Raw genomic sequence first — 13,722 nt, forward strand, 5'->3', positions numbered from 1 at the left:
CGCCCCCCCCCCCCGGTAGCTTCTAATATCAAGACCAATGTGATTTTCATTACTCAATAACTATTTTGATTTTTTATAAGCAGCCAAAATACCTGTAATCATCTCTGATGAGTCAGGTGTGTGACTCAGCCTGTTAATATCCATTTTGTCGGGGAAAGTATGAGTAGAAAATAATGACATTAGGGTTTGTACCTGAGAAGAATGCAGATTTAAATCTTGACCCTCCTCTTAGCTGTGTGTTCTTGACTCATTACTGAGCATTTCTGAGATCGTGTTTCTCTTGTCTGGAAAATGGAAGTTAAGAGAACCTACCTCACAGGGCTGTTTTCAAGATCAAATATGATAATGCTTGCAAAGCATTAGCTGTTGTCAGTAGAAGTAGGACTTTTATAATTTTAAAGCAGTTTTCAAAATGGAAGTACACAATATTTTGAGTGATGACAATATCATAGGGATAAGTGTCCAGTTATCTACAATATAACTAGTCAGTTCATACGAGCACTAATCTCATAATATTCAATAGAAAGAGAATGTTTCCATCAGGATAGGCTGTTATCTCCTGAACCAAATAATCTTCCGAGGCTCGAAGGCTTGCAACAATAGAGATTTACTTCTTATTCACATAACTTGCCCGCCAGAAGTTCCACGGTGCATCTATTCCAGGGCCCCGTTGTGGAGCAGATTCTGTCTAGAACATAGCTGGGCATCAGGTCAGAAGGGAAAGAAATACATGACAAACCACACGCTGTCTTCTGCCTAGTAGCAACACATATTGCTTCCACTCACACGTCACTGGCCAGAGCAAAGCCACATGGCCAGGCTATATATTCATGGGGTATAATCCCACCTCCATCACGGTTTACAAATCCCAATTTGTGAACCATAATGCAATCTATCTTGGTCGACGGGAGCTGCTCTCTGCAGAGACTGCCCTAAGTAATGAAACGTGACTATGGAGCTGAAATACTCAAGTCTAATCAAAATGACCAGGTGAGAAAAAAACCAAAAGAGTCCTCAGAGGACACAGGATAAAAGCCAAAACCAAATCAAAATGGTCCCAACTAGGCAAATGTGAAAGAAGTTGTTTAGTAAAAAGACCATAGTCTGCATGGAGGCTAGAAAAGGGGGGCGGGGTAGGGCAGTGTAAACCATGAATGTCACCGTCACTGCTCGGGAGAGAAGGTTCCGAATCATTTGGCAAGAGTTATCTTGGTGTGCTTGGCAGGCGCGTTTTTGCCGTGGTGGTATCTGTAAATGGGGTCATAATAATACCTGCCTCTCAGAGTGTTCGTGGGAATCATTAAGTGAAATAATGATTGTGATGCGCTTAACACAGCGTTTGGTCCGTGTGCTCACAAATGCTAGCTGATAGGGATAGAGACAGAGACACGGACATAGATATATTTCCCATCATATTTGGGGTCTGGACCCTGCAAGACTGTGAGCCTCTGTCCCCAGCTGACCCTGGTGCTGCCTTCTGTCACAGGGTGGCCTGGCCTGGAGCCCTGACCTCTATATTGTGCTTTAACATTTGCAAAGTACATTCTCATCCATTTTTTTCCCATGTAATCCCTACAAGTCCACACAGCCTGAAAGTGGCAAAGCCAAACTCCAATGCTGATTTCATCTGAGGCCTTTGGGCTCCAAATTCTGTGCTCTTTCTCCGAGGAAATTCTGCCACATCCTTTGATCTCTGTCTCTCTCTCTCTCCCCTCACCCTCTCGCTCTGCCACAGTTACTTCAAAAGGGACAATAGTTGAAAAATAATGATACTCAGCCATCCTATTTTTCATTCAGGGTGTGCATCTCCCTCTCAACACTCCAGTGTGTCTGACCCAAGATGTGACTGGCTTTGGGTGGTTTGGGTCCCAGTTCTGGGCTCCATATGCCCTGGCACAGAAGGTTGGGCCTGCTTCTCATTGTAACAAGGTTGCACTAATTAGCTGCATTTGATTTTGCATATGGAGAGTAAATGCAAATGAATGCAAAGCAGTATGCAAATCAGCAACATCCTGGCTCCCCAAAAGAAAGAGCCTGCGATACTGATGTCATGACGATGTATATTAATAGTCCGTCCCACCAAGACATGCTGTTTTTTCAAAAGGGGCAGGCATTCGGGTTGTTCTTTGGGGGAGGAACAGTAGTGACTTTATATTGAATTCCAAGTTTATGATCCTTGACAAGAAGTCTATTGGCCACAGTGCTATGTTCTCTATAGAAGATTCTTGTAGGCAATGGGGTTTGTTGGAAAGAGGCACAGGCTTGGGAATTGAGCCATATACCTTGTGATTCAAAGTCCTGTTCTTTGCCTGGTCTGAGACCTGAGTCTCAGTCTCCCCAGCTGTACAATGGGGTTAACCAACCTACTACCTACAGAGCTGTCGGTGAGGACAAAATGAGACCAGAGGCGCCTGACACACAGTAGGTGCTCAGTAAGTGCACATTCCCTTCTTCACACTTATTCCTTCCTCCTTCGGAAGTCTAAATTGGCAAATAGAAGTAAAGAGGGCTCGTCTTCTAATCCTTGCTTGCCCTGCATTGCTTGCCATCCCATTTCAGGATCTTTCTAGTACAAAGCTGTATCACAGACCAATCATTTTTAACAAAGGCCCTATGACCTCTTAGAGTCCTCCAAACGTGAGTAGATGACTCTGTCCTGTGCCCCAAAGTACCATCTTCTGAAAACAATAGCAGCTATTCTTACAAAGCTGGTGAATTCCTCCACTTTCTAGATCTAGTTCAAGCATCGCTGTATCCTGGAAGCCTTTCATGGGGTCCCTGGGAGACAAGGGGCTCCCGTCTGTGCCCCCAGAATGCCCGGTGTCCCCCTCCATGGCTATGTTCTGTTACTGCAGCTTGCTTACCTTTTACCCTAAATACACTGGCTGTTTCTCACGATGGGGACTATTTCTGAATCATTTTTGCATCCTTAGCCCATGGAACAGGGCCTGGCAAAGAGAAGATGCACAGTATGTGTGGGAGGGAGAGGGAGAGGGAAGGCGCGAGGGAGGAAGGATAGAAGGAAAGAAGCATCACCACATATTTAGCTGGAGCCAAGCACACACACACATGCAGTTACTCCTAACGAAATCCTGGTTAAAATCAGACAAATTCTGGAAATGCATGAACACCTGAGCTTGAGTTCCCTGCCACCAAGTCCCATCCCAGAGCAAAACGAGGCCACAGGGACACAAATCTGCTCTCAGGCAAAGGCCTCACTCCCACGCAGGCAGTGTGGGGATAGAGGGGCTTCTGTGTAGGGCACCGAGCCTCCCAAGCCAACCTCATCCACTCAGCTGAACATCTGAACATTCTCACTATATGTTAAGGATTCATGTTCTGTAACTGGACCCTCGAGCCGGATGCAAAATAAGTGGTGGCTCTTGATCAAAGTGTTTGAGGCCCACCCATGGGGAGCGTGCACGTGCACACACGCACACACCATTGCCACGTGCACGCGTAGGGGTGCTTGTGTGTACACAGACCTACCTTCATACTATACATGTGTACATCACGCAGACCCTCGTGTGTATGCACAGACTCACCTTCATACTATCCATTCATAGACACATGACACACGCACACAGACACAGGCACATGTAGGTGTGCTCATGTGTGTGCACAGAGCCGCCTTCACACTGTACAAACACACTCAGAGGCACATATTTAGAGCTCCTTACAGGCAAGAGACACACGCTCTGAGACTAGCTTTATCTTCCTCTTTGGTTCCAAACACGCAGGCACCGCTCTTGATGGTCACTGGCATCTCTGAAACTCCCCAGAAACTACAAAGGCAGCCCCAGAGGGCCCCGCCTGCTCTACCTGCCCAAGCCCATGGCTTTCGGCCTCTTAGGGCTCCACCCCCAGGAGGCCCCTGGCCCCCCTTTGAAGGCTGTTAATAAATAAACTTCAGGGCCAAAAGGCAGAGGTGTCAGCTGAGTGACCTGGGTGACTAACAGGAAGGAATCTATTTGCCACCCTCGCCAGCATTTTTTCATGATGGCTCTGGGGAGGCTGAGCCTCACTTTGCAAGTGAAGAAACAGAGATGAAGTGAGACGCCTCGGGCCACCAGCAACATCCTCCTGGGGCCTGGGGCCCGCCTTGCTCCCTGGCTCTGAGCTCTTTGCAAAATAAGCTCTTAGGAAGACAACAATGCAAAGATCCAGGGTGAAATTTCTCAGCCCCAGAGGCTTCTGAGAACCTCTCCACAGGAGCATCAGGGGAGGACACGCACTGCCCTCCCCTGCGGGGAGGATAAAGGCTCTCATTCCGCCCTGCTGCTGCCGGGAAGCTCAGTGGAAGGAGGAAAGGGTAGAGGAAATTGGGAAGCAAATGAAGGAGAAAGAGAAGGAAAGGGAGAAATAGAGAGAAAGAGGGAAAGACGGGAGGAAGGGCAGGCAAGCGGGCAATTTACCTTAGAGGGAAGAGTGGGCTCTCCATGGAAACAAAAGTGCCTGTGTGTCTTAAGATGCCACTAAAGAGGAAGATTGTAAATTTTCCACCCAGGAGGCAGGGATGATTGCCAGGCTTTGACAGCTGAATTCGAAAAACATTCCTATCCATCACCATAGATCCCGACTCCCACCTAGGCCAGGTGCTGTGGGGACGATTAATGGCAGGCCTCACATACCCTATTTTATCTCAAACGTTCCTCTTAGACAAATAATATTCTGGGATCATTTTCTCTCTTCCTCCAACTGAAAAGAAAAGAAGGGAAGGGTAAGCTGGGATGAAGTGAGAGAGTGGCATGGACGTATAGACACTACCAAACGTAAAATGGATGGCTAGTGGGAGGCAGCCGCATAGCACAGGGAGATCAGCTGCGTGCTCTGTGACCACCTAGAGGGGTGGGATAGGGAGGGTGGGAGGGAGGGAGACGCAAGAGGGAGGAGATATGGGGATATATGTATATGTATAGCTGATTCACTTTGTTATATAGCAGAAACTAACACACCATTGTAAAGCAATTATACTCCAATAAAGATGTTAAAAAAAAAAAAGAAGGGAGAAACAGAGAAGAAGGAACGGACAGATATGGGCAAAAAGTATGTACCTGCCATGACACCAGGGAGGGTCTTTCATCCAGACAAATGTGCTGGAGGTGGACGGACTTAAATCTGAAACTCAGCAGCCCTTGCACCGAGCAACAGGGCCGGGGGTTGCTCTCACCCTCTGACCCTCTTACCTGGGAAGAAGAGGTAATTTAGCCCACACTCTCATGGGATGGTTCTACACACCTAGTTTATATACGGCTTCTGTGAAAGGGCATGGTGGAGAGTCAGGTGCAGTGAGCCTGCCTAAAATGCCTTTCCTTCCCTCGCACGTGGAGCCTGTATGGAAACATATATATATATGAAAGCACCCCCTACTTTCTTCAAGGTAGAAATCCCTCCTTCCCCAGAGATAACTTCTCTCCTGATGTGCGGTTTCTCATTCCCTTAAACGAGAACAGCAGTCCTTACAGTCTGCTGTTTGGGAGCAACCCCGTCCTGGTATATTCTCCGTTTGCCCCCAGTCCCAGCCACATCCATTCTCTGTGCCCGAGGGGGCTGACCCCCAAAAATGGCATCTCCCGGTCTCCCTTGCCTTCTGGTTTCTGACCAGGCTCAGCCAGTAGGAGGGCCTGGAAGGAGACTGGTGGGAGGAAGAGAGAGAGATTGGAGTACTCACTTCTCCCCAACTCCATCTCTGCTGCGGTTCTGGGGTTCTGAGGTGGCCCCCCTGATGAGACTCCAGCCCCCCCACTGCATTCCTGTAGCACATGCTACTGCACTGCTGTGGAAACTCCCACCTTGGTAGTTCCTAGAGGCCTCAGTACTTCTTGGTTCCTTAATTCTTCAAGGTTGATTGTATGCTCATAACAAACCACCCTACAACTTACCGGCTTGAAACATTAACCAGTTTTTTAATTCATAATTCTGTGGGCTGGTGATTTGAGCAGGGCTCAGCTAGGAAGCTCTTCTGCTCGCAGCGGTCATGGCTGGACTCACTGATACATTTATAACCAACCGATGTTCACCTGGGGGCTGGCTGGTCCCGGATGGTCTCACTCGGGTATCAGGTGGTTGCTGTTGGCTGGTGCTTGGATCTTTCTCTCCATGAGGCCTCCAGTAGGCTAGTGTGGGCTTCTTTTCGTGATATCTGAAGCATTCCAAAAGGGTGAAAGCAGAAATTGCAAGGCCTCTGGAATTCACTCCAAGTCAGTTTTGCCATAATCTATTCGTTCAAACAAGTCACAAAACCAGCCCAGATTAAAAGGGATGGAAACTAATTCTGCATCTGGATGAAAGGAGCAGCAAAGGAAGAATACATAATGGGATGGGAGGCATTTGTGGCCATGAAACAATCTATCACACCTGCCACCTCTGTAAATGACTCTTTCCTTTCCTTCTCTTTAGAATTCCAAGGGTGCCTTCTGTTTCCTGCTGGGACCCGGACTGGCACAATATATAACATTACTTATGACATCATACTCTACCTTATCCTTCTCCGAAGTGCTTTTTATGCTTAACATTACGTTTTTGAGATTCATCTGTATTTGCCACGCGTAGCTCTAGTTTAGTTATTTTCACTCCTCCATCATACTCTTTGTAGGAGTTTATTTTGTCCATTCTCCTGTGGATGGATACTTAGCTTAGCAGTTTTTTGCGTTATAAATCCTACATTTCTCCTTTGCACACGAGAGTTCTCTGGGGAGTGTAGTTAGGAGTAAAGTTGCTATAGTGTAAGGCTTCCAAATTGCTCTCCAAAGTCAATACGGTCTTTAATAGAACAAATAGAACCTGAGAGCTGAACGAAGTTGAAAAACTGGGTTCATTTTACATTATGCGATTAGCTGTGTTTTGCAGAACAGTAGCAATGGCTGGTTGGAATGAACCTCCCACCCAATGTAAGAATCCTTTCAACAGTGTTCCCAGGAGATGGTCAAACAATCCTTGCTTGAACTCTTAAGAATACACAGGGGAAGCTTGTTACTTTAACTGTGATTCCCTCTGCAGTGCAAGAATAATTTTGGAAAAAGAATAATCCTTTCCTCTTGCAGTACAGTCAAAGCCCAGGGTGTATGGCCTAAGGGAGAAGCAGCAAGAGCTGATGAAGTTAGCAGATTTGGTTTTCAAAAAGTCAGCCTACCTGCAGTGTCCAAAATGGAGGCAGAGGGACCAAAGAGAGAACAGTTACGGTGACCCTGCAGGGAGATGATGCTCAAATGAAGAGATATTAAGGATGGAGAAAGGAACTGGCTTTTGGTGGTTGAGGCTGGGATCTGGCATAAAACTTCCATTTGGTACTTAAGTGCCCTGCTCACCTCCTTGAACTTTTGTTTCTTTATCTGTAAAAAAAAAAGGGTAATGATAGTACCAATTTCATAGGGTTGGTATGATGACAAAATGGGATCTTAAATTTAAACAGCTTAGTGTCTGCCTCATATTGTGTGCTCAATAAATGTTGGCTATTCTTCTCATTGAAGAACCATTGTCAAGACTACAGAAGTTAGGGCAGGTTAAATTGCTATCACTGAGAGACCCAGAAGTGCATAGGGTTGAAACGCTGCAGTTTATTTCTTATTCCCATGATGGTCCAAGGAGAGCGTCTTTGATGGCTAGACAGCTCTCCCCACGTGGCGATTTAGGGCCCCAGGTGGCTCCGTTGTCACCTGGGACCTTGTTGTTCTCTTCCTCCAACCTGAGGAAGCGGAAGGAGGTCTGTCCACTTATTAAAAGCTCTGCACCTGGGTGTGGGCACCGCACTCCTGTTCACACACCATTGGCGAGAACCAGTCACGTGGCCACACCCAGCCTCACAGGAAGCTGGGAAATGCAGTCACTTGCTAAGAAGCCCCTTCTCTCTCCACGTCGGGCTGTTGGTATTGTAGGCTGTAAGAGTCTTTCTTGTGGGGCTGTCTTGCGCATGGTAGGATGCTGGGTAGCATCTTCAACGTCTATCTCCTAGATGCTAGTAACACAGACACACCTAGCTCATGGCAAATGAAACTATCTCCAGACATTGTCAAATATCTTCTGGGGTGCAAACTCACCCCCTAGTTGAGAACCACTGCTCTACAAAAGAAGAGGAAAATTCTGTGGGTGGGGGGTGGGGGGCAGGGAGGGCAGCTGGCCACCTCTGCAGGAGAGAGAAAATTCAAACTAATAGCTTAGCTCAATTCCTTGTTCCCTCTAGAAGGTGAGCTCCCCAAGGCGGGGGTCTTCTGTATTTTGTTTACTGCAGAACTCCCACCCCCCATCTCCTGCACCCAGAGTAGCACCTGACCCCTAAAAGGCAATCAATACATAGTTGTCAACTAACTGGATGTGCTCTGTAGACTGGACCGACATTCATCATTCAAACATACCTTGGGTGCTTTCCATGAAGCAAGCCCTGTGCTTGTAAAGGATGCCCTCTCTCCTTGTATCAGGAAACATCATTAATAATGATATTAATCATTATTTTAAAAGCCCAGATCCACTGGAAACAGTATGTCACATGGGATCTACCCACTCCCACCCCACCTCTGGAGGTGCTGAGCCCCTGGTAACTAAAGGAAAGAGATTCCAGCTCAGGCTGCTGTTCCACGGCTGGTGATTTCATCTTCCTGAAGGACCTCCCAATGCCCGAGCTTTACAGATCCCCCTGCTATGCCTGATGCCAAGTTATTGCATTCTCCGGCATTGGGGCCAGATTTGGAGATGATCAATATTCATGTATTCATTCAACAGGTATTTATTAAGCTCCTACTACGTGCCACCCATGATATCAGGACCTGGATTCAGAGCAGTTAAATCCGGTGGGGAAAAGAACTTTTTTTTTTTTTTTCCTGCTCTCAAGTTAGTCACAGAGATACAGAAAAAGTAAACAGACTTCGAAGCAGGAGTGGTAAATCCAGTGGGACTGGCCAGGAAGGGCTGACTGAGATGAGTGTGGGTAGTTGGGAGCTCAGCAAAAACTTTGTTAAATGAATGAATGAATAGGTGAGAGACAGGGACATCCAAGCTGAAAAGCACCAAGTGCAAAAGCAGAGAGACGTGCAAAATCACCAAAACTGCCAGCAAGGAAGTCAGTTGCTGTGACTGGTGTGTGCCAAGGTTGAGAGGGTAATACCAAGAGTAATGATGATAACAGAGAGATAGTTGGCATGCCTCGACAGTTTCCCATGCGCTTGGCACTGTTCAAAGGGCTTTAGGCATATTATTTCATGGAATACGTACATTATTAGCCCAACTGTACCGATGGGAAAACTGAAGTCCAATGAAGCTAAGAATTTGCCCAAACTTGCACAAGTGGCAGAGCTGGGATTCCAACCCATGCCAGAGACTTCACTCTTCACCTCTGGATCTTGGGGAGGGTTTTGCATTTCACAGGAAGACTTTTGACCTCAGTCTTGCAGGTAATGAAGAAGCCAGGAAAGGAGGCCACGCGGTCTTTGTTCTTAAACACCTCACATTCCGCGAGGAGAAACAGGCACGGACAAAAGCCTTTAGAGTCTGCACAGGCCATGACAAGTGCTGGACCACTTTGCATAGACAAAGAGGCCTGTCTCCCCCACCTCTGCTCCAAAACGAGGGCAAGTTGAATGTTCATTTGACTAACCAATGAAGGCTTCATGGAGCTGGTGTCACTTGAGTTGAGTCTGGAGGGAAGAGAGCTCATTCAGGCAGATGTCACAGTGTATCCAAAGGCACGAAAACTGGAACCTGCAGGTGTTGGAGGCGTTTGGAACAGTCTGGAGCAGCAGGGTGAGGAGAGGCAGGAACGGCATATTTTCCACTTGGAGCTTGTCTGTGGCCCTGAGTCCAGGCTTTAGGCCTTGAAGAAGCAGTAGCCACAGGGCTCCTCCAATGCTGGAGAGGGTGACCCTGCGTTGCTTAAGATGGTAGAAATGAAACTCATGCAAGAAACCCCTACAGAAATGCTACAGGCTTTCAAAGTGCTTGGCAGCTGTTCAGCTGAGCACCTGGGCCCCGTAGAAGACAAGGCTGCCGGCAACCGAATGCACTGATGGACCCAAGAAACGTTTCTTTCCTCTTCTCTTTTTCCAATTTTTACAGGAAAAAAAAGTCCCTTGAATCTGGCTAATATGAGAAAGTCCACTGAGAGCACTTGAAAAAGCAAAAGATGAAGGGGGAAAGAGCCTCAGATCAAGTCCTAGCCTGGCTCTGACCAGCTGCATGTTCATCGCACCATCACCTCCTCCTGAGGAAGACTACATTTCCCAGTCTCCCTTGCAGTTGTTTGGGGCCATGTGACTGAGTGTTGGCCAATGCAGTGTGAGCAGAAGGCAGGAAAGTCACTTCCGGACCTCACCCTTTAAAACATCCTACAAGACCCTCTTGCCTTCTTTTTTCTTCCGTGGCAACTCTGGGGACCACAGGCTCCAAACAGTGCATGGATGGAGGAGAGCCAACTAATGCCAACAGGACTGCAACTTGAGCAAGAAATACATTTTATTTGTTAATTCACTAACATTCCAGGGTTCCCCTGTCCCTGCAACACTGATTCTCCAGTGCTTCTAAAAGTGTGGTCCACAGACCTCCGGCACCAGCTTCACCTGAGAACTTCTCTGAAATGCAAACTCTCCAGCTCCATGCTAGACCTACTAAATCAAAAGTTCTGTGCGTGGAGGCCAGAAACTCTCTTTGGGGATTTTGATGCAGCCAAAGTCAAGAACCACTGGTTTACTCTATATGCTACCGTGTGGCCTTCACCTTTTGAGCCTCAGTTACCCCCTCTGTCAAATGGGGGTGAGAACGCCTCCCCTTGCTGAATTCAGGTGAGCATTAAATGTTACTATGTGGTGTGATATGTATAAAGAATCCAGCTCAGGAGCCCACACATGTTCCACGTACAGTCCAGAGCCAGATGACTTGGGAGAGCCACACAAATAGTAGGTGGGAGTCCGCCTTCTGCCACTGTGAGAGACATCCTCTACGATGGCCCCCAGTGATCGCACCTCCCAGGATCCAAGCCCTTGAATAATCCCCTCCAGTGTCTGGGCTGGACCTAGTAAGTCGGGTCTGATGAACCTTCCTTCAAGGCCCACGGGGAGAATTCTTTGCCTCTTGCAGTGTCTGGAGGCTCCAGGCATCCCTTGGCTTGTGGCTGCACAACTCCAGTCTCTACTCCATCCTCACATGGCCTTCTCCTCTTCTGTCTTCCCTTCTGTCTCTTGTAAGGACACTTGTCATTGGATTTAGGGCCACCCAGATAACCCAGGACGACCTCAAGATCCTTAACTTAATTACCTCTGCAAAACCTATTTTGCCAGATGAGCTCACATTTGTAGATTCTGGGATGTGGACGTATCTTCTGGCGGGGCCACCGTTCAACTAACCACACGGCCCAAAGACAGGGATGGGTCTTATTCAACATTATATTCCCCTGGTCAAGTCACCCTGTGTAGTGCTTGACCCAAACAGGAATTTGACACAAGTTTGTGAACAGAAAAGCAGCAGAGCATTTAAGTGACTGGGCTTTAGAATTAGCTAAACCTCTATTCAAACCGCAACCGCTTACAAACGATGCGACGTTAGGCAAATTACTTAACCTCCCTGAACCTCAGTTTCCTCCTGTGGGCATTTTAATAATACGTATCTCATGGGGTTATTATGAGCATTAAGCTAGTAAGTGCAAAACAGCTACACCATATCTGGCACCTAATGGGGATGGCAAAATGCAAACACGGTGCCTGGCACACGGGGTCCTCAATAAAGGCTCGCTATTCTGACTAGCATGTTGATGATTGGCATGGCTGTGGTTCCCACTGTCACACACCTCCCAGCCTTTTGCTCTGACTACCACAGGGGCCCCTTCCCGTGCTCAGAGTCCCTGGGGTGATCCAGCAGCCCTCCTTGGAGACAGCTGTGGATAAATAACCCAGCCCTGCCCTCCCACCCGCAGGCCCCCTTCCCTTCCCACCGCCTGGCTCGCCTCCTCCAGTGATGTCTCCCAGAGCAGGGCTGGCAGTGAGCTCGCCTAGGCCCCTCATTGTTATTCCTGGCACGAGGTAGTCCTGCCAGCTTCCTCAGAGACCCGTAAAAATACCCGCAGTTTGTCTTTCATCAGAGCAGCTCAAAGCCCCATGGCATCCGCTCGAGAAGACAGTGCTCCCAGCTGAGTTCTGGGAGCCAGCTACTTCCCAGGATGGTCTGGTATTTGCAAGGCAGAGGGAGCGAGTGTGAACTGAAATAACCCAGCCCAAGCACTGGCATACCCAGGCTGCCAGGGAGATACAAGGCTTAGTGTATGGAGAGATCCTCCCTGGAATTTTCTGGATGTCAATGCTCTGAGTCACGCACGAGTGGGTCTGCATTCCCACTCGGCTACTGAGTAGCTGTGTGACTTTGGGCATTTCACTTAGCCTCTCTGTGCTTCAGTTTTGGGCTCTGTAAAACAAAGTGGAGATGATATCCACTTCCTAGGTTTCCTGGGAGGGTTAAAAGGGATAGTATAGGCACAGATAGAAGAAAATATTTGCAGCACATATATCTGACAAAGGGCTTGTATCTAGAATGTGTTAAGAACTCTTGCAATGTGCTAAGACAAACAAGACCCTTCCCCAGATGCGGGAAAGACATAAACAGATGCTTCGCAAAAGAAGATATATACAATAACTACATGAAAAGGTGTGCAATGTCATTAGTCATCAGGGAAATGCAAATCGCAATGATGAGATACCACTTCACACCCACTAGAATGGCCAAAATGAAAAAGACTGTCAATAGCAAGTGTTGGTGAGGATGGGGGAGCAATTGGAACTCTCATACTCTCATGGTGGGAGTAAAAAGCTGATATGACCACTTGGAAAAAAGGTTTGGCACCTGCTTATAAAGTTAAAAATACACTTAGCATATGACCCAATGATTCCACTCCTAGGTATTTCCCCAAGACACACGTCTATAAAAAGGCTTGTGTGTGAAAGCACATAGCAGGCTTATTCATAATCACCAAAAATTTGAAAAAATGTCTGTCAAGAGATCAAAGGATAAACGGAGTGTGGAATATTCGGGCAACGGAATATTAGATAGTGATAAAAAGGAACAGCTACTGGTATTCCTGGATGAAGGCCATAAACGCTACATGGAGTAAAAGAAGACAGACATGAAAAAGCAAAACTTCCATTCGTAAGTTCTAGAAGAGAGAAACGAAGCTGCGGTGACAGAAGTCAGAGCAGTGGCCGCCTTCGTGTACAGGTGGGGAAGGAGGCTGAGTGGAAGAAGGCCCAGGAAACGTTCTGCAGTGATGGAAACATCCTATGTTCCTGTATTGGGGTGATGGGTACATGGGTGTATACATTTATCAAAACTCACCAAAATCTATACTTACGGATCTTTGCATTTTGCTGTATGCAAATTAAATCTCAATACAATTGGAAAGGGACCATGTGTGTAGAAAAGCTCAGCAAGGGGGCCAAGTTGAGAGACAGGACTCAGTAAAGGTCAACTACTATCAGAAAATGGTAAAAACGAGTTAAAAGCATATGAGTTATTCAACTGTATGTTGGGAGTTCAACGTGCTAATCTGGATTCTGACCTGAGAACCCCATCTGAGATGTGGCAGAACTCACAAAAAGGCACCATGGGCTAAGTCTTTTGTGCCCAGCTCCCCGCTCTTCCTTTCTTCCTCCTGTGAACAGAGAAACAGAAAAGGAGTGTTTTGCTGGCTGAAGATGCTCTTCTTAGAAGCAGCGGGGCGGACGGAAAGGGTACCTTTGGGGGAGAGGTGAGAAC

At 47.4% G+C, this 13,722-nt stretch overlaps 1 long non-coding RNA gene across 18 annotated transcripts in view; it reads right to left on the reverse strand.

Annotated features, from left to right (window-relative positions):
• LOC111164421 (uncharacterized) overlaps nucleotides 1-13,722 on the reverse strand; it is a 402,877-nt gene that overhangs the window by 130,883 nt on the left and 258,272 nt on the right. For 12 of the 18 annotated variants that reach the window (XR_016388300.1, XR_016388302.1, XR_016388290.1 and 9 more), the window contains exons 5-9: nucleotides 13,526-13,618; nucleotides 7,133-7,331; nucleotides 6,021-6,142; nucleotides 5,239-5,331; nucleotides 4,632-4,698 (exon numbers count right to left, since the gene is read on the reverse strand). The exons of 1 other annotated variant lie outside the window; for it this stretch is intronic. This is a non-coding gene — a long non-coding RNA (uncharacterized LOC111164421). Of the gene's footprint in view, nucleotides 1-4,631; nucleotides 4,699-5,238; nucleotides 5,332-6,020; nucleotides 6,143-6,479; nucleotides 6,617-7,132; nucleotides 7,332-13,525; nucleotides 13,619-13,722 lie in introns of all 18 variants that reach the window. 5 more of the 18 variants (XR_016388296.1, XR_016388292.1, XR_016388301.1 and 2 more) reach the window with 4 other exon arrangements.

Source organism: Delphinapterus leucas, chromosome 17, assembly GCF_059928025.1.
Source record: "Delphinapterus leucas isolate spDelLeu-1000000601 "Yukka" chromosome 17, BTC_Dleu_Yukka2, whole genome shotgun sequence".
Classification (NCBI taxonomy): domain Eukaryota; kingdom Metazoa; phylum Chordata; class Mammalia; order Artiodactyla; family Monodontidae; genus Delphinapterus; species Delphinapterus leucas.